At 41.3% G+C, this 26014-nt stretch overlaps 43 non-coding genes across 43 annotated transcripts; all 43 read right to left on the reverse strand.

Annotated features, from left to right (window-relative positions):
* Nucleotides 1-259: 259 nt before the first annotated feature.
* On the reverse strand, nt 260-333 carry TRNAI-AAU (transfer RNA isoleucine (anticodon AAU)). The gene has a single exon. It is a non-coding gene; the product is annotated as a tRNA-Ile (tRNA).
* Nucleotides 334-1117: 784 nt separating this feature from the next.
* On the reverse strand, nt 1118-1191 carry TRNAI-AAU (transfer RNA isoleucine (anticodon AAU)). The gene has a single exon. It is a non-coding gene; the product is annotated as a tRNA-Ile (tRNA).
* A 263-nt stretch (nt 1192-1454) lies between these two features.
* Nucleotides 1455-1528, reverse strand: TRNAI-AAU (transfer RNA isoleucine (anticodon AAU)). Its single transcript has one exon. It is a non-coding gene; the product is annotated as a tRNA-Ile (tRNA).
* Nucleotides 1529-2119: 591 nt separating this feature from the next.
* On the reverse strand, nt 2120-2193 carry TRNAI-AAU (transfer RNA isoleucine (anticodon AAU)). The gene has a single exon. It is a non-coding gene; the product is annotated as a tRNA-Ile (tRNA).
* A 753-nt stretch (nt 2194-2946) lies between these two features.
* Nucleotides 2947-3020, reverse strand: TRNAI-AAU (transfer RNA isoleucine (anticodon AAU)). Its single transcript has one exon. It is a non-coding gene; the product is annotated as a tRNA-Ile (tRNA).
* Nucleotides 3021-3283: 263 nt separating this feature from the next.
* TRNAI-AAU (transfer RNA isoleucine (anticodon AAU)) lies at nt 3284-3357 on the reverse strand. The gene has a single exon. It is a non-coding gene; the product is annotated as a tRNA-Ile (tRNA).
* Nucleotides 3358-3620: 263 nt separating this feature from the next.
* Nucleotides 3621-3694, reverse strand: TRNAI-AAU (transfer RNA isoleucine (anticodon AAU)). The gene has a single exon. It is a non-coding gene; the product is annotated as a tRNA-Ile (tRNA).
* A 784-nt stretch (nt 3695-4478) lies between these two features.
* TRNAI-AAU (transfer RNA isoleucine (anticodon AAU)) lies at nt 4479-4552 on the reverse strand. Its single transcript has one exon. It is a non-coding gene; the product is annotated as a tRNA-Ile (tRNA).
* A 263-nt stretch (nt 4553-4815) lies between these two features.
* TRNAI-AAU (transfer RNA isoleucine (anticodon AAU)) lies at nt 4816-4889 on the reverse strand. The gene has a single exon. It is a non-coding gene; the product is annotated as a tRNA-Ile (tRNA).
* Nucleotides 4890-5306: 417 nt separating this feature from the next.
* Nucleotides 5307-5380, reverse strand: TRNAI-AAU (transfer RNA isoleucine (anticodon AAU)). The gene has a single exon. It is a non-coding gene; the product is annotated as a tRNA-Ile (tRNA).
* A 263-nt stretch (nt 5381-5643) lies between these two features.
* TRNAV-AAC (transfer RNA valine (anticodon AAC)) lies at nt 5644-5717 on the reverse strand. The gene has a single exon. It is a non-coding gene; the product is annotated as a tRNA-Val (tRNA).
* Nucleotides 5718-5980: 263 nt separating this feature from the next.
* TRNAI-AAU (transfer RNA isoleucine (anticodon AAU)) lies at nt 5981-6054 on the reverse strand. The gene has a single exon. It is a non-coding gene; the product is annotated as a tRNA-Ile (tRNA).
* A 417-nt stretch (nt 6055-6471) lies between these two features.
* TRNAI-AAU (transfer RNA isoleucine (anticodon AAU)) lies at nt 6472-6545 on the reverse strand. Its single transcript has one exon. It is a non-coding gene; the product is annotated as a tRNA-Ile (tRNA).
* Nucleotides 6546-6808: 263 nt separating this feature from the next.
* Nucleotides 6809-6882, reverse strand: TRNAI-AAU (transfer RNA isoleucine (anticodon AAU)). Its single transcript has one exon. It is a non-coding gene; the product is annotated as a tRNA-Ile (tRNA).
* Nucleotides 6883-7145: 263 nt separating this feature from the next.
* Nucleotides 7146-7219, reverse strand: TRNAI-AAU (transfer RNA isoleucine (anticodon AAU)). The gene has a single exon. It is a non-coding gene; the product is annotated as a tRNA-Ile (tRNA).
* A 753-nt stretch (nt 7220-7972) lies between these two features.
* On the reverse strand, nt 7973-8046 carry TRNAI-AAU (transfer RNA isoleucine (anticodon AAU)). The gene has a single exon. It is a non-coding gene; the product is annotated as a tRNA-Ile (tRNA).
* A 753-nt stretch (nt 8047-8799) lies between these two features.
* TRNAI-AAU (transfer RNA isoleucine (anticodon AAU)) lies at nt 8800-8873 on the reverse strand. Its single transcript has one exon. It is a non-coding gene; the product is annotated as a tRNA-Ile (tRNA).
* A 457-nt stretch (nt 8874-9330) lies between these two features.
* TRNAI-AAU (transfer RNA isoleucine (anticodon AAU)) lies at nt 9331-9404 on the reverse strand. Its single transcript has one exon. It is a non-coding gene; the product is annotated as a tRNA-Ile (tRNA).
* A 417-nt stretch (nt 9405-9821) lies between these two features.
* TRNAI-AAU (transfer RNA isoleucine (anticodon AAU)) lies at nt 9822-9895 on the reverse strand. Its single transcript has one exon. It is a non-coding gene; the product is annotated as a tRNA-Ile (tRNA).
* Nucleotides 9896-10158: 263 nt separating this feature from the next.
* TRNAI-AAU (transfer RNA isoleucine (anticodon AAU)) lies at nt 10159-10232 on the reverse strand. Its single transcript has one exon. It is a non-coding gene; the product is annotated as a tRNA-Ile (tRNA).
* A 770-nt stretch (nt 10233-11002) lies between these two features.
* Nucleotides 11003-11076, reverse strand: TRNAI-AAU (transfer RNA isoleucine (anticodon AAU)). Its single transcript has one exon. It is a non-coding gene; the product is annotated as a tRNA-Ile (tRNA).
* A 457-nt stretch (nt 11077-11533) lies between these two features.
* Nucleotides 11534-11607, reverse strand: TRNAI-AAU (transfer RNA isoleucine (anticodon AAU)). The gene has a single exon. It is a non-coding gene; the product is annotated as a tRNA-Ile (tRNA).
* A 416-nt stretch (nt 11608-12023) lies between these two features.
* TRNAI-AAU (transfer RNA isoleucine (anticodon AAU)) lies at nt 12024-12097 on the reverse strand. The gene has a single exon. It is a non-coding gene; the product is annotated as a tRNA-Ile (tRNA).
* Nucleotides 12098-13357: 1260 nt separating this feature from the next.
* On the reverse strand, nt 13358-13431 carry TRNAI-AAU (transfer RNA isoleucine (anticodon AAU)). Its single transcript has one exon. It is a non-coding gene; the product is annotated as a tRNA-Ile (tRNA).
* A 457-nt stretch (nt 13432-13888) lies between these two features.
* TRNAI-AAU (transfer RNA isoleucine (anticodon AAU)) lies at nt 13889-13962 on the reverse strand. The gene has a single exon. It is a non-coding gene; the product is annotated as a tRNA-Ile (tRNA).
* A 416-nt stretch (nt 13963-14378) lies between these two features.
* TRNAI-AAU (transfer RNA isoleucine (anticodon AAU)) lies at nt 14379-14452 on the reverse strand. Its single transcript has one exon. It is a non-coding gene; the product is annotated as a tRNA-Ile (tRNA).
* A 753-nt stretch (nt 14453-15205) lies between these two features.
* Nucleotides 15206-15279, reverse strand: TRNAI-AAU (transfer RNA isoleucine (anticodon AAU)). The gene has a single exon. It is a non-coding gene; the product is annotated as a tRNA-Ile (tRNA).
* Nucleotides 15280-15736: 457 nt separating this feature from the next.
* TRNAI-AAU (transfer RNA isoleucine (anticodon AAU)) lies at nt 15737-15810 on the reverse strand. Its single transcript has one exon. It is a non-coding gene; the product is annotated as a tRNA-Ile (tRNA).
* A 416-nt stretch (nt 15811-16226) lies between these two features.
* TRNAI-AAU (transfer RNA isoleucine (anticodon AAU)) lies at nt 16227-16300 on the reverse strand. Its single transcript has one exon. It is a non-coding gene; the product is annotated as a tRNA-Ile (tRNA).
* Nucleotides 16301-17070: 770 nt separating this feature from the next.
* TRNAI-AAU (transfer RNA isoleucine (anticodon AAU)) lies at nt 17071-17144 on the reverse strand. The gene has a single exon. It is a non-coding gene; the product is annotated as a tRNA-Ile (tRNA).
* Nucleotides 17145-17601: 457 nt separating this feature from the next.
* Nucleotides 17602-17675, reverse strand: TRNAI-AAU (transfer RNA isoleucine (anticodon AAU)). Its single transcript has one exon. It is a non-coding gene; the product is annotated as a tRNA-Ile (tRNA).
* A 416-nt stretch (nt 17676-18091) lies between these two features.
* Nucleotides 18092-18165, reverse strand: TRNAI-AAU (transfer RNA isoleucine (anticodon AAU)). The gene has a single exon. It is a non-coding gene; the product is annotated as a tRNA-Ile (tRNA).
* A 770-nt stretch (nt 18166-18935) lies between these two features.
* On the reverse strand, nt 18936-19009 carry TRNAI-AAU (transfer RNA isoleucine (anticodon AAU)). The gene has a single exon. It is a non-coding gene; the product is annotated as a tRNA-Ile (tRNA).
* Nucleotides 19010-19466: 457 nt separating this feature from the next.
* On the reverse strand, nt 19467-19540 carry TRNAI-AAU (transfer RNA isoleucine (anticodon AAU)). The gene has a single exon. It is a non-coding gene; the product is annotated as a tRNA-Ile (tRNA).
* A 417-nt stretch (nt 19541-19957) lies between these two features.
* Nucleotides 19958-20031, reverse strand: TRNAI-AAU (transfer RNA isoleucine (anticodon AAU)). The gene has a single exon. It is a non-coding gene; the product is annotated as a tRNA-Ile (tRNA).
* A 616-nt stretch (nt 20032-20647) lies between these two features.
* TRNAI-AAU (transfer RNA isoleucine (anticodon AAU)) lies at nt 20648-20721 on the reverse strand. Its single transcript has one exon. It is a non-coding gene; the product is annotated as a tRNA-Ile (tRNA).
* Nucleotides 20722-21178: 457 nt separating this feature from the next.
* Nucleotides 21179-21252, reverse strand: TRNAI-AAU (transfer RNA isoleucine (anticodon AAU)). The gene has a single exon. It is a non-coding gene; the product is annotated as a tRNA-Ile (tRNA).
* Nucleotides 21253-21669: 417 nt separating this feature from the next.
* On the reverse strand, nt 21670-21743 carry TRNAI-AAU (transfer RNA isoleucine (anticodon AAU)). Its single transcript has one exon. It is a non-coding gene; the product is annotated as a tRNA-Ile (tRNA).
* A 416-nt stretch (nt 21744-22159) lies between these two features.
* Nucleotides 22160-22233, reverse strand: TRNAI-AAU (transfer RNA isoleucine (anticodon AAU)). The gene has a single exon. It is a non-coding gene; the product is annotated as a tRNA-Ile (tRNA).
* A 752-nt stretch (nt 22234-22985) lies between these two features.
* On the reverse strand, nt 22986-23059 carry TRNAI-AAU (transfer RNA isoleucine (anticodon AAU)). The gene has a single exon. It is a non-coding gene; the product is annotated as a tRNA-Ile (tRNA).
* A 754-nt stretch (nt 23060-23813) lies between these two features.
* On the reverse strand, nt 23814-23887 carry TRNAI-AAU (transfer RNA isoleucine (anticodon AAU)). The gene has a single exon. It is a non-coding gene; the product is annotated as a tRNA-Ile (tRNA).
* A 1087-nt stretch (nt 23888-24974) lies between these two features.
* Nucleotides 24975-25048, reverse strand: TRNAI-AAU (transfer RNA isoleucine (anticodon AAU)). The gene has a single exon. It is a non-coding gene; the product is annotated as a tRNA-Ile (tRNA).
* A 753-nt stretch (nt 25049-25801) lies between these two features.
* On the reverse strand, nt 25802-25875 carry TRNAI-AAU (transfer RNA isoleucine (anticodon AAU)). Its single transcript has one exon. It is a non-coding gene; the product is annotated as a tRNA-Ile (tRNA).
* Nucleotides 25876-26014: the final 139 nt, after the last annotated feature.

Raw genomic sequence — 26014 nt, forward strand, 5'->3', positions numbered from 1 at the left:
CAGCATCCTGTATTTGCGCTAATCGTGTTTTTAAAAGACATGCAATCGCACAATCGTCTGTACATTTCGATGGTTTTTTTGTAGCCTTTTGAAAATAATATGAAGTTCTCTGTTATATTCTAACTAATTCAAGGACGCATAACGAAGTGCTCGCAGAATACAAATTCTATTACCCACCAGACGGTGATATTGAAGGTAGCCACAAGATGGCGCACTGGGATGCCGCCAATAGTTTTTAACATACACATAAAATTACCAATGGCCGATATGGGGATCGAACCCACGATCTCAGCGTTATTAGCACCGCGCTCTAACCAACTGAGCTAACCGGCCACATCAGCATCCTGTATTTGCGCTAATCGTGTTTTTAAAAGACATGCAATCGCACAAACGTCTGTCCATTTCGAAGGTTTTTTTGCAGCCTTTTGCCAATAATATGAAGTTCTCAGTTATATTCTAACTAATTCAAGGACGCATTATAAAGTTGCTCACAGAATACAAATTCTGACGGTGATAGTGAAGGTAGCCACAAGATGACGCACCCGAATGCCGCCAATAGTTTTCAACATACACATAAAATTACCAATGGCCGATATGGTGATCGAACCCACGACCTCAGCGTTATTAGCACCGCGCTCTAACCAACTGAGCTAACCGGCCACATCAGCATACTGTATTTGCGTTAATCGTGTTTTTAAAAGACATGCAATTGTGAAGGTAGCCACAAGATGGCGCACTCGGATGCCGCCAATAGTTTTTAACATACACATAAAATTACCAATGGCCGATATGGTGATCGAACCCACGACCTCAGCGTTATTAGCACCGCGCTCTAACCAACTGAGCTAACCGGCCACATCAGCATACTGTATTTGCGCTAATCGTGTTTTTAAAAGACATGCAATCGCACAAACGTCTGTGCATTTCGAAGGTTTTTTGTAGCCTTTTGCCAATAATATGAAGTTCTCAGTTATAATCTCACTAATTCAAGGACGCATAACGAAGTGCTCGCAGAATACAAATTCTTTTACCCACAAGACGGTGATAGTGAAGATAGCCACAAGATGGCGCACCCGAATGCCGCCAATAGTTTTTAACATACACATAAAGTTACCAATGGCCGATATGGGGATCGAACCCACGACCTCAGCGTTATTAGCACCGCGCTCTAACCAACTGAGCTAACCGGCTACATCAGCATACTGTATTTGCGTTAATCGTTTTTTTAAAAGACATGCAATCGCACAAACGTCTGTGCATTTCGAAGGTTTTTTTGTAGCCTTTTGAAAATAATATGAAGTTCTCAGTTATATTCTAACTAATTCAAGGACGCATAACGAAGTACTCGCAGAATACAAATTATATTACCCACCAGACGGTGATAGTGAAGGTAGCCACAAGATGGCGCACTGGGATGCCGCCAATAGTTTTTAACATACACATAAAATTACCAATGGCCGATATGGGGATCGAACCCACGATCTCAGCGTTATTAGCACCGCGCTCTAACCAACTGAGCTAACCGGCCACATCAGCATCCTGTATTTGCGCTAATCGTGTTTTTAAAAGACATGCAATCGCACAAACGTCTGTCCATTTCGAAGGTTTTTTTGCAGCCTTTTGCCAATAATATGAAGTTCTCAGTTATATTCTAACTAATTCAAGGACGCATTATAAAGTTGCTCACAGAATACAAATTCTGACGGTGATAGTGAAGGTAGCCACAAGATGACGCACCCGAATGCCGCCAATAGTTTTCAACATACACATAAAATTACAAATGACCGATATGTGGATCGAACCCACGACCTCAGCGTTATTAGCACCGCGCTCTAACCAACTGAGCTAACCGGCTACATCAGCATACTGTATTTGCGTTAATCGTTTTTTTTAAAAGACATGCAATCGCACAAACGTCTGTGCATTTCGAAGGTTTTTTTGTAGCCTTTTGCCAATAATATGAAGTTCTCAGTTATAATCTCACTAATTCAAGGACGCATAACGAAGTGCTCGCAGAATACAAATTCTATTACCCTCCAGACGGTGATATTGAAGGTAGCCACAAGATGGCGCACTGGGATGCCGCCAATAGTTTTTAACATACACATAAAATTACCAATGGCCGATATGGGGATCGAACCCACGACCTCAGCGTTATTAGCACCGCGCTCTAACCAACTGAGCTAACCGGCCACATCAGCATCCTGTATTTGCGCTAATCGTGTTTTTAAAAGACATGCAATCGCACAATCGTCTGTGCATTTCGATGGTTTTTTTGTAGCCTTTTGAAAATAATATGAAGTTCTCAGTTATATTCTAACTAATTCAAGGACGCATAACGAAGTGCTCACAGAATACAAATTCTATCGTTAATCGTGTTTTTAAAAGACATGCAATCGCACAAACGTCTGTGCATTTCGAAGGATTTTGGGTAGCCTTTTGCCAATAATATGAAGTTCTCAGTTATATTCTAACTAATTCAAGGACGCATAACGAAGTGCTCGCAGAATACAAATTCTATTACCCACAAGACGGTGATAGTGAAGGTAGCCACAAGATGGCGCACTCGGATGCCCCCAATAGTTTTTAACATACACGTAAAATTACCAATGCCGATATGGAGATCGAACCCACGACCTCAGCGTTATTAGCACCGCGCTCTAACCAACTGAGCTAACCGGCCACATCAGCATACTGTATTTGTGTTAATCGTGTTTTTAAAAGACATGCACTCGCACAAACGTCTGTGCATTTCGAAGGTTTTTTTGTAGCCTTTTGAAAATAATATGAAGTTCTCAGTTATATTCTAACTAATTCAAGGACGCATAACGAAGTGCTCGCAGAATACAAATTCTATTACTCACCAGACGGTGATAGTGAAGGTAGCCACAAGATGGCGCACCCAAATGCCGCCAATAGTTTTCAACATACACATAAAATTACCAATGGCCGATATGGGGATCGAACCCACGACGCCAGCGTTATTAGCACCGCGCTCTAACCAACTGAGCTAACCGGCCACATCAGCATACTGTGTTTGCTTTAATCGTGTTTTTAAAAGACATGCAATCGCACAAACGTCTGTGCATTTCGAAGGTTTTTTTGTAGCCTTTTGCCAATAATATGAAGTTCTCAGTTATAATCTCACTAATTCAAGGACGCATAACGAAGTGCTCGCAGAATACAAATTCTATTACCCACCAGACGGTGATATTGAAGGTAGCCACAAGATGGCGCACTGGGATGCCGCCAATAGTTTTTAACATACACATAAAATTACCAATGGCCGATATGGGGATCGAACCCACGACCTCAGCGTTATTAGCATCGCGCTCTAACCAACTGAGCTAACCGGCCACATCAGCATCCTGTATTTGCGCTAATCGTGTTTTTAAAAGACATGCAATCGCACAATCGTCTGTACATTTCGATGGTTTTTTTGTAGCCTTTTGAAAATAATATGAAGTTCTCTGTTATATTCTAACTAATTCAAGGACGCATAACGAAGTGCTCGCAGAATACAAATTCTATTACCCACCAGACGGTGATATTGAAGGTAGCCACAAGATGGCGCACTGGGATGCCGCCAATAGTTTTTAACATACACATAAAATTACCAATGGCCGATATGGGGATCGAACCCACGATCTCAGCGTTATTAGCACCGCGCTCTAACCAACTGAGCTAACCGGCCACATCAGCATCCTGTATTTGCGCTAATCGTGTTTTTAAAAGACATGCAATCGCACAAACGTCTGTCCATTTCGAAGGTTTTTTTGCAGCCTTTTGCCAATAATATGAAGTTCTCAGTTATATTCTAACTAATTCAAGGACGCATTATAAAGTTGCTCACAGAATACAAATTCTGACGGTGATAGTGAAGGTAGCCACAAGATGACGCACCCGAATGCCGCCAATAGTTTTCAACATACACATAAAATTACCAATGGCCGATATGGTGATCGAACCCACGACCTCAGCGTTATTAGCACCGCGCTCTAACCAACTGAGCTAACCGGCCACATCAGCATACTGTATTTGCGTTAATCGTGTTTTTAAAAGACATGCAATTGTGAAGGTAGCCACAAGATGGCGCACTCGGATGCCGCCAATAGTTTTTAACATACACATAAAATTACCAATGGCCGATATGGTGATCGAACCCACGACCTCAGCGTTATTAGCACCGCGCTCTAACCAACTGAGCTAACCGGCCACATCAGCATACTGTATTTGCGCTAATCGTGTTTTTAAAAGACATGCAATCGCACAAACGTCTGTGCATTTCGAAGGTTTTTTGTAGCCTTTTGCCAATAATATGAAGTTCTCAGTTATAATCTCACTAATTCAAGGACGCATAACGAAGTGCTCGCAGAATACAAATTCTTTTACCCACAAGACGGTGATAGTGAAGATAGCCACAAGATGGCGCACCCGAATGCCGCCAATAGTTTTTAACATACACATAAAGTTACCAATGGCCGATATGGGGATCGAACCCACGACCTCAGCGTTATTAGCACCGCGCTCTAACCAACTGAGCTAACCGGCTACATCAGCATACTGTATTTGCGTTAATCGTTTTTTTAAAAGACATGCAATCGCACAAACGTCTGTGCATTTCGAAGGTTTTTTTGTAGCCTTTTGAAAATAATATGAAGTTCTCAGTTATATTCTAACTAATTCAAGGACGCATAACGAAGTGCTCGCAGAATACAAATTATATTACCCACCAGACGGTGATAGTGAAGGTAGCCACAAGATGGCGCACTCGGATGCCGCCAATAGTTTTCAACATACACATAAAATTACCAATGGCCGATATGGGGATCGAACCCACGACCTCAGCGTTATTAGCACCGAGCTCAAACCAACTGAGCTAACCGGCCTCATCAACATACTGTATTTGCGTTAATCGTGTTTTTAAAAGACATGCAATCGCACAAACGTCTGTGCATTTCGATGGTTTTTTTGTAGCCTTTTGAAAATAATATGAAGTTCTCAGTTATATTCCAACTAATTCAAGGACGCATAACGAAGTGCTCGCAGAATACAAATTCTATCGTTAATCGTGTTTTTAAAAGACATGCAATCGCACAAACGTCTGTGCATTTCGAAGGTTTTTTTGTAGCCTTTTGAAAATAATATGAAGTTCTCAGTTATATTCTAACTAATTCAAGGACGCATAACGAAGTGCTCGCAGAATACAAATTCTATTACTCACCAGACGGTGATAGTGAAGGTAGCCACAAGATGGCGCACCCAAATGCCGCCAATAGTTTTCAACATACACATAAAATTACCAACGGCCGATATGGGGATCGAACCCACGACCCCAGCGTTATTAACACCGCGCTCTAACCAACTGAGCTAACCGGCCACATCAGCATACTGTGTTTGCTTTAATCGTGTTTTTAAAAGACATGCAATCGCACAAACGTCTGTGCATTTCGAAGGGTTTTTTGTAGCCTTTTGCCAATAATATGAAGTTCTCAGTTATAATCTCACTAATTCAAGGACGCATAACGAAGTGCTCGCAGAATACAAATTCTATTACCCTCCAGACGGTGATATTGAAGGTAGCCACAAGATGGCGCACTGGGATGCCGCCAATAGTTTTTAACATACACATAAAATTACCAATGGCCGATATGGGGATCGAACCCACGACCTCAGCGTTGTTAGCACCGCGCTCTAACCAACTGAGCTAACCGGCTACATCAGCATACTGTATTTGCGTTAATCGTTTTTTTAAAAGACATGCAATCGCACAAACGTCTGTGCATTTCGAAGGTTTTTTTGTAGCCTTTTGAAAATAATATGAAGTTCTCAGTTATATTCTAACTAATTCAAGGACGCATAACGAAGTGCTCGCAGAATACAAATTATATTACCCACCAGACGGTGATAGTGAAGGTAGCCACAAGATGGCGCACTCGGATGCCGCCAATAGTTTTCAACATACACATAAAATTACCAATGGCCGATATGGGGATCGAACCCACGACCTCAGCGTTATTAGCACCGAGCTCAAACCAACTGAGCTAACCGGCCTCATCAACATACTGTATTTGCGTTAATCGTGTTTTTAAAAGACATGCAATCGCACAAACGTCTGTGCATTTCGATGGTTTTTTTGTAGCCTTTTGAAAATAATATGAAGTTCTCAGTTATATTCCAACTAATTCAAGGACGCATAACGAAGTGCTCGCAGAATACAAATTCTATCGTTAATCGTGTTTTTAAAAGACATGCAATCGCACAAACGTCTGTGCATTTCGAACGTTTTTTTGTAGCCTTTTGAAAATAATATGAAGTTCTCAGTTATATTCTAACTAATTCAAGGACGCATAACGAAGTGCTCGCAGAATACAAATTCTATTACTCACCAGACGGTGATAGTGAAGGTAGCCACAAGATGGCGCACCCAAATGCCGCCAATAGTTTTCAACATACACATAAAATTACCAACGGCCGATATGGGGATCGAACCCACGACCCCAGCGTTATTAACACCGCGCTCTAACCAACTGAGCTAACCGGCCACATCAGCATACTGTGTTTGCTTTAATCGTGTTTTTAAAAGACATGCAATCGCACAAACGTCTGTGCATTTCGAAGGTTTTTTTGTAGCCTTTTGCCAATAATATGAAGTTCTCAGTTATAATCTCACTAATTCAAGGACGCATAACGAAGTGCTCGCAGAATACAAATTCTATTACCCTCCAGACGGTGATATTGAAGGTAGCCACAAGATGGCGCACTGGGATGCCGCCAATAGTTTTTAACATACACATAAAATTACCAATGGCCGATATGGGGATCGAACCCACGACCTCAGCGTTATTAGCACCGCGCTCTAACCAACTGAGCTAACCGGCCACATCAGCATCCTGTATTTGCGCTAATCGTGTTTTTAAAAGACATGCAATCGCACAATCGTCTGTGCATTCCGATGGTTTTTTTGTAGCCTTTTGAAAATAATATGAAGTTCTCAGTTATATTCTAACTAATTCAAGGACGCATAACGAAGTGCTCGCAGAATACAAATTCTATTACCCACCAGACGGTGATATTGAAGGTAGCCACAAGATGGCGCACTGGGATGCCGCCAATAGTTTTTAACATACACATAAAATTACCAATGGCCGATATGGGGATCGAACCCACGATCTCAGCATTATTAGCACCGCGCTCTAACCAACTGAGCTAACCGGCCACATCAGCATCCTGTATTTGCGCTAATCGTGTTTTTAAAAGACATGCAATCGCACAATCGTCTGTGCATTTCGATGGTTTTTTTGTAGCCTTTTGAAAATAATATGAAGTTCTCAGTTATATTCTAACTAATTCAAGGACGCATAACGAAGTGCTCACAGAATACAAATTCTATCGTTAATCGTGTTTTTAAAAGACATGCAATCGCACAAACGTCTGTGCATTTCGAAGGATTTTGGGTAGCCTTTTGCCAATAATATGAAGTTCTCAGTTATATTCTAACTAATTCAAGGACGCATAACGAAGTGCTCGCAGAATACAAATTCTATTACCCACCAGACGGTGATAGTGAAGGTAGCCACAAGATGGCGCACTCGGATGCCCCCAATAGTTTTTAACATACACGTAAAATTACCAATGCCGATATGGAGATCGAACTCACGACCTCAGCGTTATTAGCACCGCGCTCTAACCAACTGAGCTAACCGGCCACATCAGCATACTGTATTTGCGTTAATCGTGTTTTTAAAAGACATGCACTCGCACAAACGTCTGTGCATTTCGAAGATTTTTTTGTAGCCTTTTGAAAATAATATGAAGTTCTCAGTTATATTCTAACTAATTCAAGGACGCATAACGAAGTGCTCGCAGAATACAAATTCTATTACCCACCAGACGGTGATAGTGAAGGTAGCCACAAGATGGCGCACTCGGATGCCGCCAATAGTTTTTAACATACACATAAAATTACCAATGGCCGATATGGGGATCGAACCCACGACCTCAGCGTTATTAGCACCGCGCTCTAACCAACTGAGCTAACCGGCCACATCAGCATACTGTATTTGCGTTAATCGTGTTTTTAAAAGACATGCAATCGCACAATCGTCTGTGCATTTCGATGGTTTTTTTGTAGCCTTTTGAAAATAATATGAAGTTCTCAGTTATATTCTAACTAATTCAAGGACGCATAACGAAGTGCTCACAGAATACAAATTCTATCGTTAATCGTGTTTTTAAAAGACATGCAATCGCACAAACGTCTGTGCATTTCGAAGGATTTTGGGTAGCCTTTTGCCAATAATATGAAGTTCTCAGTTATATTCTAACTAATTCAAGGACGCATAACGAAGTGCTCGCAGAATACAAATTCTATTACCCACCAGACGGTGATAGTGAAGGTAGCCACAAGATGGCGCACTCGGATGCCCCCAATAGTTTTTAACATACACGTAAAATTACCAATGCCGATATGGAGATCGAACCCACGACCTCAGCGTTATTAGCACCGCGCTCTAACCAACTGAGCTAACCGGCCACATCAGCATACTGTATTTGCGTTAATCGTGTTTTTAAAAGACATGCACTCGCACAAACGTCTGTGCATTTCGAAGATTTTTTTGTAGCCTTTTGAAAATAATATGAAGTTCTCAGTTATATTCTAACTAATTCAAGGACGCATAACGAAGTGCTCGCAGAATACAAATTCTATTACCCACCAGACGGTGATAGTGAAGGTAGCCACAAGATGGCGCACTCGGATGCCGCCAATAGTTTTTAACATACACATAAAATTACCAATGGCCGATATGGGGATCGAACCCACGACCTCAGCGTTATTAGCACCGCGCTCTAACCAACTGAGCTAACCGGCCACATCAGCATACTGTATTTGCGTTAATCGTGTTTTTAAAAGACATGCAATTGTGAAGGTAGCCACAAGATGGCGCACTCGGATGCCGCCAATAGTTTTTAACATACACATAAAATTACCAATGGCCGATATGGTGATCGAACCCACGACCTCAGCGTTATTAGCACCGCGCTCTAACCAACTGAGCTAACCGGCCACATCAGCATACTGCATTTGCGCTAATCGTGTTTTTAAAAGACATGCAATCGCACAAACGTCTGTGCATTTCGAAGGTTTTTTGTAGCCTTTTGCCAATAATATGAAGTTCTCAGTTATATTCTAACTAATTCAAGGACGCATAACGAAGTGCTCGCAGAATACAAATTCTATTACCCACCAGACGGTGATAGTGAAGGTCGCCACAAGATGGCGCACCCAAATACCGCCAATAGTTTTCAACATACACATAAAATTACCAATGGCCGATATGGGGATCGAACCCACGACCTCAGCGTTATTAGCACCGCGCTCTAACCAACTGAGCTAACCGGCTACATCAGCATACTGTATTTGCGTTAATCGTGTTTTTAAAAGACATGCAATCGCACAGACGTCTGTGCATTTCGATGGTTTTTTTAGAGCCTTTTGAAAATAATATGAAGTTCTCAGTTATATTCTAACTAATTCAAGGACGCATAACGAAGTGCTCGCAGAATACAAATTCTACCGTTAAACGTGTTTATAAAAGACATGCAATCGCACAAACGTCTGTGCATTTCGAAGGATTTTGGGTAGCCTTTTGCCAATAATATGAAGTTCTCAGTTATATTCTAACTAATTCAAGGACGCATAACGAAGTGCTCGCAGAATACAAATTCTATTACCCACCAGACGGTGATAGTGAAGGTAGCCACAAGATGACGCACTCGGATGCCCCCAATAGTTTTTAACATACACATAAAATTACAAATGGCCGATATGGGGATCGAACCCAAGACCTCAGCGTTATTAGCACCGCGCTCTAACCAACTGAGCTAACCGGCCACATCAGCATAGTGTATTTGCGTTAATCGTGTTTTTAAAAGACATGCAATCGCACAAACGTCTGTGCATTTCGAAGGTTTTTTTGTAGCCTTTTGCCAATAATATGAAGTTCTCAGTTATAATCTCACTAATTCAAGGACGCATAACGAAGTGCTCGCAGAATACAAATTCTATTACCCTCCAGACGGTGATATTGAAGGTAGCCACAAGATGGCGCACTGGGATGCCGCCAATAGTTTTTAACATACACATAAAATTACCAATGGCCGATATGGGGATCGAACCCACGACCTCAGCGTTATTAGCACCGCGCTCTAACCAACTGAGCTAACCGGCCACATCAGCATCCTGTATTTGCGCTAATCGTGTTTTTAAAAGACATGCAATCGCACAATCGTCTGTGCATTTCGATGGTTTTTTTGTAGCCTTTTGAAAATAATATGAAGTTCTCAGTTATATTCTAACTAATTCAAGGACGCATAACGAAGTGCTCACAGAATACAAATTCTATCGTTAATCGTGTTTTTAAAAGACATGCAATCGCACAAACGTCTGTGCATTTCGAAGGATTTTGGGTAGCCTTTTGCCAATAATATGAAGTTCTCAGTTATATTCTAACTAATTCAAGGACGCATAACGAAGTGCTCGCAGAATACAAATTCTATTACCCACCAGACGGTGATAGTGAAGGTAGCCACAAGATGGCGCACTCGGATGCCCCCAATAGTTTTCAACATACACGTAAAATTACCAATGCCGATATGGAGATCGAACCCACGACCTCAGCGTTATTAGCACCGCGCTCTAACCAACTGAGCTAACCGGCCACATCAGCATACTGTATTTGTGTTAATCGTGTTTTTAAAAGACATGCACTCGCACAAACGTCTGTGCATTTCGAAGATTTTTTTGTAGCCTTTTGAAAATAATATGAAGTTCTCAGTTATATTCTAACTAATTCAAGGACGCATAACGAAGTGCTCGCAGAATACAAATTCTATTACCCACCAGACGGTGATAGTGAAGGTAGCCACAAGATGGCGCACTCGGATGCCGCCAATAGTTTTTAACATACACATGTTTTTAACATACACATAAAATTACCAATGGCCGATATGGGGATCGAACCCACGACCTCAGCGTTATTAGCACCGCGCTCTAACCAACTGAGCTAACCGGCCACATCAGCATACTGTATTTGCGTTAATCGTGTTTTTAAAAGACATGCAATTGTGAAGGTAGCCACAAGATGGCACACTCGGATGCCGCCAATAGTTTTTAACATACACATAAAATTACCAATGGCCGATATGGTGATCGAACCCACGACCTCAGCGTTATTAGCACCGCGCTCTAACCAACTGAGCTAACCGGCCACATCAGCATACTGTATTTGCGCTAATCGTGTTTTTAAAAGACATGCAATCGCACAAACGTCTGTGCATTTCGAAGGTTTTTTGTAGCCTTTTGGCAATAATATGAAGTTCTCAGTTATATTCTAACTAATTCAAGGACGCATAACGAAGTGCTCGCAGAATACAAATTCTATTACCCACCAGACGGTGATAGTGAAGGTCGCCACAAGATGACGCACTCGGATGCCCCCAATAGTTTTTAACATACACATAAAATTACAAATGGCCGATATGGGGATCGAACCCAAGACCTCAGCGTTATTAGCACCGCGCTCTAACCAACTGAGCTAACCGGCCACATCAGCATAGTGTATTTGCGTTAATCGTGTTTTTAAAAGACATGCAATCGCACAAACGTCTGTGCATTTCGAAGGTTTTTTTGTAGCCTTTTGAAAATAATATGAAGTTCTCAGTTATATTCTAACTAATTCAAGGACGCATAACGAAGTGCTCGCAGAATACAAATTTTATCGTTAATCGTGTTTTAAAAGACATGCAATTGCACAAACGTCTGTGCATTTCGAAGGATTTTGGGTAGCCTTTTGCCAATAATATGAAGTTCTCAGTTATAATCTCACTAATTCAAGGACGCATAACGAAGTGCTCGCAGAATACAAATTCTATTACCCTCCAGACGGTGATATTGAAGGTAGCCACAAGATGGCGCACTGGGATGCCGCCAATAGTTTTTAACATACACATAAAATTACCAATGGCCGATATGGGGATCGAACCCACGACCTCAGCGTTATTAGCACCGCGCTCTAACCAACTGAGCTAACCGGCCACATCAGCATCCTGTATTTGCGCTAATCGTGTTTTTAAAAGACATGCAATCGCACAATCGTCTGTGCATTTCGATGGTTTTTTTGTAGCCTTTTGAAAATAATATGAAGTTCTCAGTTATATTCTAACTAATTCAAGGACGCATAACGAAGTGCTCACAGAATACAAATTCTATCGTTAATCGTGTTTTTAAAAGACATGCAATCGCACAAACGTCTGTGCATTTCGAAGGATTTTGGGTAGCCTTTTGCCAATAATATGAAGTTCTCAGTTATATTCTAACTAATTCAAGGACGCATAACGAAGTGCTCGCAGAATACAAATTCTATTACCCACCAGACGGTGATAGTGAAGGTAGCCACAAGATGGCGCACTCGGATGCCCCCAATAGTTTTTAACATACACGTAAAATTACCAATGCCGATATGGAGATCGAACCCACGACCTCAGCGTTATTAGCACCGCGCTCTAACCAACTGAGCTAACCGGCCACATCAGCATACTGTATTTGTGTTAATCGTGTTTTTAAAAGACATGCACTCGCACAAACGTCTGTGCATTTCGAAGATTTTTTTGTAGCCTTTTGAAAATAATATGAAGTTCTCAGTTATATTCTAACTAATTCAAGGACGCATAACGAAGTGCTCGCAGAATACAAATTCTATCGTTAATCGTGTTTTTAAAAGACATGCAATCGCACAAACGTCTGTGCATTTCGAAGGATTTTGGGTAGCCTTTTGCCAATAATATGAAGTTCTCAGTTATATTCTAACTAATTCAAGGACGCATAACGAAGTGCTCGCAGAATACAAATTCTATTACCCACCAGACGGTGATAGTGAAGGTAGCCACAAGATGGCGCACTCGGATGCCCCCAATAGTTTTTAACATACACGTAAAATTACCAATGCCGATATGGAGATCGAACCCACGACCTCAGCGTTATTAGCACCGCGCTCTAACCAACTGAGCTAACCGGCCACATCAGCATACTGTATTTGTGTTAATCGTGTTTTTAAAAGACATGCACTCGCACAAACGTCTGTGCATTTCGAAGATTTTTTTGTAGCCTTTTGAAAATAATATGAAGTTCTCAGTTATATTCTAACTAATTCAAGGACGCATAACGAAGTGCTCGCAGAATACAAATTCTATTACCCACCAGACGGTGATAGTGAAGGTAGCCACAAGATGGCGCACTCGGATGCCGCCAATAGTTTTTAACATACACATGTTTTTAACATACACATAAAATTACCAATGGCCGATATGGGGATCGAACCCACGACCTCAGCGTTATTAGCACCGCGCTCTAACCAACTGAGCTAACCGGCCACATCAGCATACTGTATTTGCGTTAATCGTGTTTTTAAAAGACATGCAATTGTGAAGGTAGCCACAAGATGGCACACTCGGATGCCGCCAATAGTTTTTAACATACACATAAAATTACCAATGGCCGATATGGTGATCGAACCCACGACCTCAGCGTTATTAGCACCGCGCTCTAACCAACTGAGCTAACCGGCCACATCAGCATACTGTATTTGCGCTAATCGTGTTTTTAAAAGACATGCAATCGCACAAACGTCTGTGCATTTCGAAGGTTTTTTGTAGCCTTTTGGCAATAATATGAAGTTCTCAGTTATATTCTAACTAATTCAAGGACGCATAACGAAGTGCTCGCAGAATACAAATTCTATTACCCACCAGACGGTGATAGTGAAGGTCGCCACAAGATGACGCACTCGGATGCCCCCAATAGTTTTTAACATACACATAAAATTACAAATGGCCGATATGGGGATCGAACCCAAGACCTCAGCGTTATTAGCACCGCGCTCTAACCAACTGAGCTAACCGGCCACATCAGCATAGTGTATTTGCGTTAATCGTGTTTTTAAAAGACATGCAATCGCACAAACGTCTGTGCATTTCGAAGGTTTTTTTGTAGCCTTTTGAAAATAATATGAAGTTCTCAGTTATATTCTAACTAATTCAAGGACGCATAACGAAGTGCTCGCAGAATACAAATTTTATCGTTAATCGTGTTTTAAAAGACATGCAATTGCACAAACGTCTGTGCATTTCGAAGGATTTTGGGTAGCCTTTTGCCAATAATATGAAGTTCTCAGTTATAATCTCACTAATTCAAGGACGCATAACGAAGTGCTCGCAGAATACAAATTCTATTACCCTCCAGACGGTGATATTGAAGGTAGCCACAAGATGGCGCACTGGGATGCCGCCAATAGTTTTTAACATACACATAAAATTACCAATGGCCGATATGGGGATCGAACCCACGACCTCAGCGTTATTAGCACCGCGCTCTAACCAACTGAGCTAACCGGCCACATCAGCATCCTGTATTTGCGCTAATCGTGTTTTTAAAAGACATGCAATCGCACAATCGTCTGTGCATTTCGATGGTTTTTTTGTAGCCTTTTGAAAATAATATGAAGTTCTCAGTTATATTCTAACTAATTCAAGGACGCATAACGAAGTGCTCACAGAATACAAATTCTATCGTTAATCGTGTTTTTAAAAGACATGCAATCGCACAAACGTCTGTGCATTTCGAAGGATTTTGGGTAGCCTTTTGCCAATAATATGAAGTTCTCAGTTATATTCTAACTAATTCAAGGACGCATAACGAAGTGCTCGCAGAATACAAATTCTATTACCCACCAGACGGTGATAGTGAAGGTAGCCACAAGATGGCGCACTCGGATGCCCCCAATAGTTTTTAACATACACGTAAAATTACCAATGCCGATATGGAGATCGAACCCACGACCTCAGCGTTATTAGCACCGCGCTCTAACCAACTGAGCTAACCGGCCACATCAGCATACTGTATTTGTGTTAATCGTGTTTTTAAAAGACATGCACTCGCACAAACGTCTGTGCATTTCGAAGATTTTTTTGTAGCCTTTTGAAAATAATATGAAGTTCTCAGTTATATTCTAACTAATTCAAGGACGCATAACGAAGTGCTCGCAGAATACAAATTCTATTACCCACCAGACGGTGATAGTGAAGGTAGCCACAAGATGGCGCACTCGGATGCCGCCAATAGTTTTTAACATACATATAAAATTACCAATGGCCGATATGGGGATCGAACCCACGACCTCAGCGTTATTAGCACCGCGCTCTAACCAACTGAGCTAACCGGCCACATCAGCATACTGTATTTGCGTTAATCGTGTTTTTAAAAGACATGCAATTGTGAAGGTAGCCACAAGATGGCACACTCGGATGCCGCCAATAGTTTTTAACATACACATAAAATTACCAATGGCCGATATGGTGATCGAACCCACGACCTCAGCGTTATTAGCACCGCGCTCTAACCAACTGAGCTAACCGGCCACATCAGCATACTGTATTTGCGCTAATCGTGTTTTTAAAAGACATGCAATCGCACAAACGTCTGTGCATTTCGAAGGTTTTTTGTAGCCTTTTGGCAATAATATGAAGTTCTCAGTTATATTCTAACTAATTCAAGGACGCATAACGAAGTGCTCGCAGAATACAAATTCTATTACCCACCAGACGGTGATAGTGAAGGTCGCCACAAGATGACGCACTCGGATGCCCCCAATAGTTTTTAACATACACATAAAATTACAAATGGCCGATATGGGGATCGAACCCAAGACCTCAGCGTTATTAGCACCGCGCTCTAACCAACTGAGCTAACCGGCCACATCAGCATAGTGTATTTGCGTTAATCGTGTTTTTAAAAGACATGCAATCGCACAAACGTCTGTGCATTTCGAAGGTTTTTTTGTAGCCTTTTGAAAATAATATGAAGTTCTCAGTTATATTCTAACTAATTCAAGGACGCATAACGAAGTGCTCGCAGAATACAAATTTTATCGTTAATCGTGTTTTAAAAGACATGCAATCGCACAAACGTCTGTGCATTTCGAAGGATTTTGGGTAGCCTTTTGCCAATAATATGAAGTTCTCAGTTATAATCTCACTAATTCAAGGACGCATAACGAAGTGCTCGCAGAATACAAATTCTATTACCCTCCAGACGGTGATATTGAAGGTAGCCACAAGATGGCGCACTGGGATGCCGCCAATAGTTTTTAACATACACATAAAATTACCAATGGCCGATATGGGGATCGAACCCACGACCTCAGCGTTATTAGCACCGCGCTCTAACCAACTGAGCTAACCGGCCACATCAGCATCCTGTATTTGCGCTAATCGTGTTTTTAAAAGACATGCAATCGCACAATCGTCTGTGCATTTCGATGGTTTTTTTGTAGCCTTTTGAAAATAATATGAAGTTCTCAGTTATATTCTAACTAATTCAAGGACGCATAACGAAGTGCTCACAGAATACAAATTCTATCGTTAATCGTGTTTTTAAAAGACATGCAATCGCACAAACGTCTGTGCATTTCGAAGGATTTTGGGTAGCCTTTTGCCAATAATATGAAGTTCTCAGTTATATTCTAACTAATTCAAGGACGCATAACGAAGTGCTCGCAGAATACAAATTCTATTACCCACCAGACGGTGATAGTGAAGGTAGCCACAAGATGGCGCACTCGGATGCCCCCAATAGTTTTTAACATACACGTAAAATTACCAATGCCGATATGGAGATCGAACCCACGACCTCAGCGTTATTAGCACCGCGCTCTAACCAACTGAGCTAACCGGCCACATCAGCATACTGTATTTGTGTTAATCGTGTTTTTAAAAGACATGCACTCGCACAAACGTCTGTGCATTTCGAAGATTTTTTTGTAGCCTTTTGAAAATAATATGAAGTTCTCAGTTATATTCTAACTAATTCAAGGACGCATAACGAAGTGCTCGCAGAATACAAATTCTATTACCCACCAGACGGTGATAGTGAAGGTAGCCACAAGATGGCGCACTCGGATGCCGCCAATAGTTTTTAACATACACATGTTTTTAACATACACATAAAATTACCAATGGCCGATATGGGGATCGAACCCACGACCTCAGCGTTATTAGCACCGCGCTCTAACCAACTGAGCTAACCGGCCACATCAGCATACTGTATTTGCGTTAATCGTGTTTTTAAAAGACATGCAATTGTGAAGGTAGCCACAAGATGGCACACTCGGATGCCGCCAATAGTTTTTAACATACACATAAAATTACCAATGGCCGATATGGTGATCAAACCCACGACCTCAGCGTTATTAGCACCGCGCTCTAACCAACTGAGCTAACCGGCCACATCAGCATACTGTATTTGCGCTAATCGTGTTTTTAAAAGACATGCAATCGCACAAACGTCTGTGCATTTCGAAGGTTTTTTGTAGCCTTTTGCCAATAATATGAAGTTCTCAGTTATATTCTAACTAATTCAAGGACGCATAACGAAGTGCTCGCAGAATACAAATTCTATTACCCACCAGACGGTGATAGTGAAGGTCGCCACAAGATGACGCACTCGGATGCCCCCAATAGTTTTTAACATACACATAAAATTACAAATGGCCGATATGGGGATCGAACCCAAGACCTCAGCGTTATTAGCACCGCGCTCTAACCAACTGAGCTAACCGGCCACATCAGCATAGTGTATTTGCGTTAATCGTGTTTTTAAAAGACATGCAATCGCACAAACGTCTGTGCATTTCGAAGGTTTTTTTGTAGCCTTTTGAAAATAATATGAAGTTCTCAGTTATATTCTAACTAATTCAAGGACGCATAACAAAGTGCTCGCAGAATACAAATTTTATCGTTAATCGTGTTTTAAAAGACATGCAATCGCACAAACGTCTGTGCATTTCGAAGGATTTTGGGTAGCCTTTTGCCAATAATATGAAGTTCTCAGTTATAATCTCACTAATTCAAGGACGCATAACGAAGTGCTCGCAGAATACAAATTCTATTACCCTCCAGACGGTGATATTGAAGGTAGCCACAAGATGGCGCACTGGGATGCCGCCAATAGTTTTTAACATACACATAAAATTACCAATGGCCGATATGGGGATCGAACCCACGACCTCAGCGTTATTAGCACCGCGCTCTAACCAACTGAGCTAACCGGCCACATCAGCATCCTGTATTTGCGCTAATCGTGTTTTTAAAAGACATGCAATCGCACAATCGTCTGTGCATTTCGATGGTTTTTTTGTAGCCTTTTGAAAATAATATGAAGTTCTCAGTTATATTCTAACTAATTCAAGGACGCATAACGAAGTGCTCACAGAATACAAATTCTATCGTTAATCGTGTTTTTAAAAGACATGCAATCGCACAAACGTCTGTGCATTTCGAAGGATTTTGGGTAGCCTTTTGCCAATAATATGAAGTTCTCAGTTATATTCTAACTAATTCAAGGACGCATAACGAAGTGCTCGCAGAATACAAATTCTATTACCCACCAGACGGTGATAGTGAAGGTAGCCACAAGATGGCGCACTCGGATGCCCCCAATAGTTTTTAACATACACGTAAAATTACCAATGCCGATATGGAGATCGAACCCACGACCTCAGCGTTATTAGCACCGCGCTCTAACCAACTGAGCTAACCGGCCACATCAGCATACTGTATTTGTGTTAATCGTGTTTTTAAAAGACATGCACTCGCACAAACGTCTGTGCATTTCGAAGATTTTTTTGTAGCCTTTTGAAAATAATATGAAGTTCTCAGTTATATTCTAACTAATTCAAGGACGCATAACGAAGTGCTCGCAGAATACAAATTCTATTACCCACCAGACGGTGATAGTGAAGGTAGCCACAAGATGGCGCACTCGGATGCCGCCAATAGTTTTTAACATACACATGTTTTTAACATACACATAAAATTACCAATGGCCGATATGGGGATCGAACCCACGACCTCAGCGTTATTAGCACCGCGCTCTAACCAACTGAGCTAACCGGCCACATCAGCATACTGTATTTGCGTTAATCGTGTTTTTAAAAGACATGCAATTGTGAAGGTAGCCAGAAGATGGCACACTCGGATGCCGCCAATAGTTTTTAACATACACATAAAATTACCAATGGCCGATATGGTGATCGAACCCACGACCTCAGCGTTATTAGCACCGCGCTCTAACCAACTGAGCTAACCGGCCACATCAGCATACTGTATTTGCGCTAATCGTGTTTTTAAAAGACATGCAATCGCACAAACGTCTGTGCATTTCGAAGGTTTTTTGTAGCCTTTTGCCAATAATATGAAGTTCTCAGTTATATTCTAACTAATTCAAGGACGCATAACGAAGTGCTCGCAGAATACAAATTCTATTACCCACCAGACGGTGATAGTGAAGGTCGCCACAAGATGGCGCACCCAAATGCCGCCAATAGTTTTCAACATACACATAAAATTACCAATGGCCGATATGGGGATCGAACCCACGACCCCAGCGTTATTAGCACCGCGCTCTAACCAACTGAGCTAACCGGCTACATCAGCATACTGTATTTGCGTTAATCGTGTTTTTAAAAGACATGCAATCGCACAGACGTCTGTGCATTTCGATGGTTTTTTTGGAGCCTTTTGAAAATAATATGAAGTTCTCAGTTATATTCTAACTAATTCAAGGACGCATAACGAAGTGCTCGCAGAATACAAATTCTACCGTTAATCGTGTTTATAAAAGACATGCAATTGCACAAACGTCTGTGCATTTCGAAGGATTTTGGGTAGCCTTTTGCCAATAATATGAAGTTCTCAGTTATATTCTAACTAATTCAAGGACGCATAACGAAGTGCTCGCAGAATACAAATTCTATTACCCACCAGACGGTGATAGTGAAAGTAGCCACAAGATGACGCACTCGGATGCCCCCAATAGTTTTTAACATACACATAAAATTACAAATGGCCGATATGGGGATCGAACCCAAGACCTCAGCGTTATTAGCACCGCGCTCTAACCAACTGAGCTAACCGGCCACATCAGCATAGTGTATTTGCGTTAATCGTGTTTTTAAAAGACATGCAATCGCACAAACGTCTGTGCATTTCGAAGGTTTTTTTGTAGCCTTTTGAAAATAATATGAAGTTCTCAGTTATATTCTAACTAATTCAAGGACGCATAACGAAGTGCTCGCAGAATACAAATTCTATTACCCACCAGACGGTGATAGTGAAGGTAGCCACAAGATGGCGCACTCGGATGCCCCCAATAGTTTTTAACATACACGTAAAATTACCAATGCCGATATGGAGATCGAACCCACGACCTCAGCGTTATTAGCACCGCGCTCTAACCAACTGAGCTAACCGGCCACATCAGCATACTGTATTTGTGTTAATCGTGTTTTTAAAAGACATGCACTCGCACAAACGTCTGTGCATTTCGAAGATTTTTTTGTAGCCTTTTGAAAATAATATGAAGTTCTCAGTTATATTCTAACTAATTCAAGGACGCATAACGAAGTGCTCGCAGAATACAAATTCTATTACCCACCAGACGGTGATAGTGAAGGTAGCCACAAGATGGCGCACTCGGATGCCGCCAATAGTTTTTAACATACACATGTTTTTAACATACACATAAAATTACCAATGGCCGATATGGGGATCGAACCCACGACCTCAGCGTTATTAGCACCGCGCTCTAACCAACTGAGCTAACCGGCCACATCAGCATACTGTATTTGCGTTAATCGTGTTTTTAAAAGACATGCAATTGTGAAGGTAGCCAGAAGATGGCACACTCGGATGCCGCCAATAGTTTTTAACATACACATAAAATTACCAATGGCCGATATGGTGATCGAACCCACGACCTCAGCGTTATTAGCACCGCGCTCTAACCAACTGAGCTAACCGGCCACATCAGCATACTGTATTTGCGCTAATCGTGTTTTTAAAAGACATGCAATCGCACAAACGTCTGTGCATTTCGAAGGTTTTTTGTAGCCTTTTGCCAATAATATGAAGTTCTCAGTTATATTCTAACTAATTCAAGGACGCATAACGAAGTGCTCGCAGAATACAAATTCTATTACCCACCAGACGGTGATAGTGAAGGTCGCCACAAGATGGCGCACCCAAATGCCGCCAATAGTTTTCAACATACACATAAAATTACCAATGGCCGATATGGGGATCGAACCCACGACCCCAGCGTTATTAGCACCGCGCTCTAACCAACTGAGCTAACCGGCTACATCAGCATACTGTATTTGCGTTAATCGTGTTTTTAAAAGACATGCAATCGCACAGACGTCTGTGCATTTCGATGGTTTTTTTGGAGCCTTTTGAAAATAATATGAAGTTCTCAGTTATATTCTAACTAATTCAAGGACGCATAACGAAGTGCTCGCAGAATACAAATTCTACCGTTAATCGTGTTTATAAAAGACATGCAATTGCACAAACGTCTGTGCATTTCGAAGGATTTTGGGTAGCCTTTTGCCAATAATATGAAGTTCTCAGTTATATTCTAACTAATTCAAGGACGCATAACGAAGTGCTCGCAGAATACAAATTCTATTACCCACCAGACGGTGATAGTGAAAGTAGCCACAAGATGACGCACTCGGATGCCCCCAATAGTTTTTAACATACACATAAAATTACAAATGGCCGATATGGGGATCGAACCCAAGACCTCAGCGTTATTAGCACCGCGCTCTAACCAACTGAGCTAACCGGCCACATCAGCATAGTGTATTTGCGTTAATCGTGTTTTTAAAAGACATGCAATCGCACAAACGTCTGTGCATTTCGAAGGTTTTTTTGTAGCCTTTTGAAAATAATATGAAGTTCTCAGTTATATTCTAACTAATTCAAGGACGCATAACGAAGTGCTCGCAGAATACAAATTTTATCGTTAATCGTGTTTTAAAAGACATGCAATCGCACAAACGTCTGTGCATTTCGAAGGATTTTGGGTAGCCTTTTGCCAATAATATGAAGTTCTCAGTTATATTCTAACAAATTCAAGGAGGCATAACGAAGTGCTCGCAGAATACAAATTCTATTACCCACCAGACGGTGATAGTGAAGGTAGCCACAAGATGGCGCACCCAAATGCCGCTAATAGTTTTCAACATACACATAAAATTACCAATGGCCGACATGGGGATCGAACCCACGACCTCAGCGTTATTAGCACTGCGCTCTAACCAACTGAGCTAACCGGCCACATAAGCACTCTGTATTTGCGTTAATCGTGTTTTTAAAAGACATGCAATCGCACAAACGTATGTGCATTTCGAAGGTTTTTTTGTAGCCTTTTGCCAATAATACGAAGTTCTCAGTTATAATCTAACTAATTCAAGGACGCATAACGAAGTGCTCGCAGAATACAAATTCTATTACCCACAAGACGGTGATAGTGAAGGTAGCCACAAGATGGCGCACCCAAATGCCGCCAATAGTTTCAACATACACATAAAATTACCAATGGCCGATATGTGGATCGAACCCACGACCTCAGCGTTATTAGCACCGCGCTCTAAGCAACTGAGCTAAGCGGCCACATCAGCATACTGTATTTGCGTTAATCGTGTTTTTAAAAGACATGCAATCGCACAAACGTCTGTGCATTTCGATGGTTTTTTTGGAGCCTTTTGAAAATAATATGAAGTTCTCAGTTATATTCTAACTAATTCAAGGACGCATAACGAAGTGCTCGCAGAATACAAATTCTACCGTTAATCGTGTTTATAAAAGACATGCAATCGCACAAACGTCTGTGCATTTTGAAGGATTTTGGGTAGCCTTTTGCCAATAATATGAAGTTCTCAGTTATATTCTAACAAATTCAAGGAGGCATAACGAAGTGCTCGCAGAATACAAATTCTATTACCCACCAGACGGTGATAGTGAAGGTAGCCACAAGATGGCGCACCAAATGCCGCCAATAGTTTTCAACATACACATAAAATTACCAATGGCCGATATGGGGATCGAACCCACGACCTCAGCGTTATTAGCACCGCGCTCTAACCAACTGAGCTAACCGTCCACATAAGCACTCTGTATTTGCGTTAATCGTGTTTTTAAAAGACATGCAATCGCACAAACGTCTGTGCATTTCGAAGGTTTTTTTGTAGCCTTTTGCCAATAATACGAAGTTGTCAGTTATAATCTAACTAATTCAAGGACGCATAACGAAGTGCTCGCAGAATACAAATTATATTACCCACCAGACGGTGATAGTGAAGGTAGCCACAAGATGGCGCACCCAAATGCCGCCAATAGTTTTCAACATACACATAAAATTACCAATGGCCGATATGGGGATCGAACCCACGACCTCATCGTTATTAGCACCACGCTCTAACCAACTGAGCTAACCGGCCACATCAGCATACTGTATTTGCGTTAATCGTGTTTTTAAAAGACATGCAATCGCACAAACGTCTGTGCATTTCGATGGTTTTTTTGGAGCCTTTTGAAAATAATATGAATTTCTCAGTTATATTCTAACTAATTCAAGGACGCATAACGAAGTGCTCGCAGAATACAAATTCTACCGTTAATCGTGTTTATAAAAGACATGCAATCGCACAAACGTCTGTGCATTTCGAAGGATTTTGGGTAGCCTTTTGCCAATAATATGAAGTTCTCAGTTATATTCTAACTAATTCAAGGACGCATAACGAAGTGCTCGCAGAATACAAATTCTATTACCCACCAGACGGTGATAGTGAAAGTAGCCACAAGATGACGCACTCGGATGCCCCCAATAGTTTTTAACATACACATAAAATTACAAATGGCCGATATGGGGATCGAACCCACGACCTCAGCGTTATTAGCACCGCGCTCTAACCAACTGAGCTAACCGGCCACATCAGCATACTGTATTTGCATTAATCGTGTTTTTAAAAGACATGCAATCGCACAAACGTCTGTGCATTTCGAAGGTTTTTTGTAGCCTTTTGAAAATAATATGAAGTTCTCAGTTATATTCTAACTAATTCAAGGACGCATAACGAAGTGCTCGCAGAATACAAATTCTATTACCCACCAGACGGTGATAGTGAAGGTAGCCACAAGATGACGCACTCGGATGCCCCCAATAGTTTTTAACATACACATAAAATTACAAATGGCCGATATGGTGATCGAACCCAAGACCTCAGCGTTATTAGCACCGCGCTCTAACCAACTGAGCTAACCGGCCACATCAGCATAGTGTATTTGCGTTAATCGTGTTTTTAAAAGACATGCAATCGCACAAACGTCTGTGCATTTCGAAGGTTTTTTGTAGCCTTTTGAAAATAATATGAAGTTCTCAGTTATATTCTAACTAATTCAAGGACGCATAACGAAGTGCTCGCAGAATACAAATTTTATCGTTAATCGTGTTTTAAAAGACATGCAATCGCACAAACGTCTGTGCATTTCGAAGGATTTTGGGTAGCCTTTTGCCAATAATATGAAGTTCTCAGTTATATTCTAACAAATTCAAGGAGGCATAACGAAGTGCTCGCAGAATACAAATTCTATTACCCACCAGACGGTGATAGTGAAGGTAGCCACAAGATGGCGCACCCAAATGCCGCCAATAGTTTTCAACATACACATAAAATTACCAATGGCCGACATGGGGATCGAACCCACGACCTCATCGTTATTAGCACCGCGCTCTAACCAACTGAGCTAACCGGCCACATCAGCATACTGTATTTGCGTTAATTGTGTTTTTAAAAGACATGCAATCGCACAAACGTCTGTGCATTTCAAAGGTTTTTTTGTAGCCTTTTGAAAATAATATGAAGTTCTCAGTTATATTCTAACTAATTCAAGGACGCATAACGAAGTGCTCGCAGAATACAAATTCTATTACCCACCAGACGGTGATAGTGAAGGTAGCCACAAGATGGCGCACCAAATGCCGCCAATAGTTTTCAACATACACATAAAATTACCAATGGCCGATATGGGGATCGAACCCACGACCTCAGCGTTATTAGCATCGCGCTCTAACCAACTGAGCTAACCGGCCACATAAGCACTCTGTATTTGCGTTAATCGTGTTTTTAAAAGACATGCAATCGCACAAACGTATGTGCATTTCGAAGGTTTTTTTGTAGCCTTTTGCCAATAATACGAAGTTCTCAGTTATAATCTAACTAATTCAAGGACGCATAACGAAGTGCTCGCAGAATACAAATTCTATTACCCACTAGACGGTGATAGTGAAGAGAGCCACAAGATGGCGCACCCAAATGCCGCCAATAGTTTCAACATACACATAAAATTACCAATGGCCGATATGGGGATCGAACCCACGACCTCAGCGTTATTAGCACTGCGCTCTAAGCAACTGAGCTAAGCGGCCACATCAGCATACTGTATTTGCGTTAATCGTGTTTTTAAAAGACATGCAATCGCACAAACGTCTGTGCATTTCGATGGTTTTTTTGGAGCCTTTTGAAAATAATATGAAGTTCTCAGTTATATTCTAACTAATTCAAGGACGCATAACGAAGTGCTCGCAGAATACAAATTCTACCGTTAATCGTGTTTATAAAAGACATGCAATCGCACAAACGTCTGTGCATTTTGAAGGATTTTGGGTAGCCTTTTGCCAATAATATGAAGTTCTCAGTTATATTCTAACTAATTCAAGGACGCATAACGAAGTGCTCGCAGAATACAAATTCTTTTACCCACCAGACGGTGATAGTGAAGGTAGCCACAAGATGACGCACTCGGATGCCCCCAATAGTTTTTAACATACACATAAAATTACAAATGGCCGATATGGGGATCGAACCCACGACTTCAGCGTTATTAGCACCGCGCTCTAACCAACTGAGCTAACCGGCCACATCAGCATACTGTATTTGCGTTAATCGTGTTTTTAAAAGACATGCAATCGCACAAACGCCTGTGCATTTCGAAGGTTTTTTTGTAGCCTTTTGAAAATAATATGAAGTTCTCAGTTATATTCTAACTAATTCAAGGA

Source organism: Saccoglossus kowalevskii, chromosome 2 (genome assembly GCF_978046115.1).
Source record: "Saccoglossus kowalevskii chromosome 2, keSacKowa6.1, whole genome shotgun sequence".
NCBI lineage: Eukaryota > Metazoa > Hemichordata > Enteropneusta > Harrimaniidae > Saccoglossus > Saccoglossus kowalevskii.